Genomic DNA, 2,421 nt, shown 5'->3' on the forward strand with positions numbered 1-2,421 from the left:
CTGAAATTTATTGCAATAAAATTTAAAAAAAAAATTTATAAAATAAAAGCATAAATTAATGTCATTCATAAATGTTGTACCGGAAGTAACTCGGGCTTCCATTTTCCACGCATCAATAATGTAGGTATATCGTATATATTGGTATATATTGGGTCCGCTTATGACTTTACCAAGTGCATAATATATATTGTGGTAATGTGGTTATATGTAGAACCACGTGTAGGTACGTGAGACCTACTAAACATATGTACGGGGCGTCCAGTAAAGAGCAAACACTAACCAAATATTTGAAAATTTACAATTTGAAAAAATAATTGAGATGTAAGTTATATATTTGTTTAAAGTTCGGTCATCTCTTTATTGAGCGTCCTGTACAAATATATATTAAAATATACACTTAAAAATGTAAGTCTTAACTAAATTGTGCTCAAGACCATATAGGTACCAAGAGCAGGATACAGAATAAATAATACGACCTGACAAATAATGGTGCATTGACTTGAAGAACCACGTACACACTTTAACCTACAAAAGATATGTGCAGGGCGTCCAGTAAAAAGCAAACACTAAACAAATATTTGAAATGGAAAACTTTAAGTACCTAGTTATTTTTAAATTATAAGTTTATCTGTATATTTGTTTAGCGTTTGATAATTTTTTATTGGGCGTCCTGTACATATATATATTTACATAAAAAAGAGAATCATAAACTCCTAGTAAAACTGAGCTTAGAATAAGGTACTGAATAAACCATACGACCTGACCAACTATAGTGCATAGTGCGTTATTGACTTGAAGAACTGTGTACCTACATGAGTAGTTGAATGTCTAACATACAGAAGATATGTACAGGGCATCCAGTAAAGAGAGCAAACATTAACCAAATATTTGAAATTGAAAACTTGTCATTAAACGATAGTTATATATATTTGTTTGAAGTTTGATCATCTCTTTATTGGGTGTTCTGTACATATATAATTATACGAAATAGAGGGAGTCCCGGCAAACTTCGATCCCGGATCATCTCTATAATTCAAGTCTCGCCGGCTTGCAAACAATTTTGAAAACGTCCATTTGACCGTCTGTGAAGTACTGAACACAATTTTATTCCAAATGTATACTGTTTATAATTATTATTATGCGAAGTGTGTATCGTTGCGTTGCTACGTGATGCCCGCTTTTGTGGCTGGAATCGAAAAGCGTATAAGTAGGTACCTATATTATTATTATCACGAATAACATTATAATATTTCTTTCGTTATTTCGTAGATGATAATATGCATTTTATAGGTAGGATAGGTTAGCCTAGGTACTTGGATAAATGTATTGTTTTCAAGAGTTGCACATATAGGTATAGCACCACCGGTCTCTCGTGGCGATTGTCCAAATTGATTTTGGACTCTAAGCGATGCTCGTTATAGCGATTTTAGATTTATACTCTATAATAAAAGGGTAGGTATTATAATTTAATATGCCTATGTATACTTTACGAGCTATCAGTAGCCACGTGCGTATAGGCGTTGCTTATGTAGTGCGGGACACGTACACACACTAATAATCATTTACTACACAAACAGTCGCAAGTGACACACGCACTAGCGATGAGAATTTCAACTCATTTTGCTGAGTCGAATCATTCGACTCAACTCGATTTAATGAGTGGAGTCAGTGAGACGAATCTCAACTCTTCCTGTTTATTATATTCAACTCTTGAGGCTCGATTCCATTATAGATATTAGATAGGTATGAATAGTTCATATATATTAACGTTATCAGCTCATGATACAAAAATCTAATTACTAATATTATGACATGGGCTGATATTCACATTTTAAAATAATATCGTTTTTCCCCACTAACATTTGCCAGGTTTGGAATGGTTGGAAACCATTAACGCTGGTTAGGAATATTTTTTTTAAAAGTATTTAAAACAGTATTTGAATAAAAAAAATTATTTAAATGCAATTCAGACTGCTAGTAACTCTAATGATTAAAGCTATAAAAATTGAAAATTTTATAAACTTTTAACTACAAAATCATATTTAAATTTTCAATTTGATAGATTACTGATAGGTAACTGATGTCAAAAATCCTATTTCAAAGTTTAAATGGATATAACAAAAAAATTGTCCTTATGTATTTTTAATATTTTTCAACTGCTATTGTAACAATATATCAGAAGCCTAGTATTAATTTTTCACACTTTTTAATCCAACAAATACAATTTTATTGACATTTATAGAAAAAAAAAAAGAAAAAAAATTGGAATCTGAAAAAAACACCTCAAAAGAAGTGAAAATATTTTGATAATTTAAAAAAAATGTATGGTATAATCTACGGTAATTTGTTTAAGAATTATAACAAAAAAAATTGATATTGTTGAAAACCGATTTTTCCTAAAAATTCCAATTTTTCCTTAAT

This window comes from Acyrthosiphon pisum, chromosome A1, assembly GCF_005508785.2.
Source record: "Acyrthosiphon pisum isolate AL4f chromosome A1, pea_aphid_22Mar2018_4r6ur, whole genome shotgun sequence".
Taxonomy (NCBI): Eukaryota; Metazoa; Arthropoda; class Insecta; order Hemiptera; family Aphididae; genus Acyrthosiphon; species Acyrthosiphon pisum.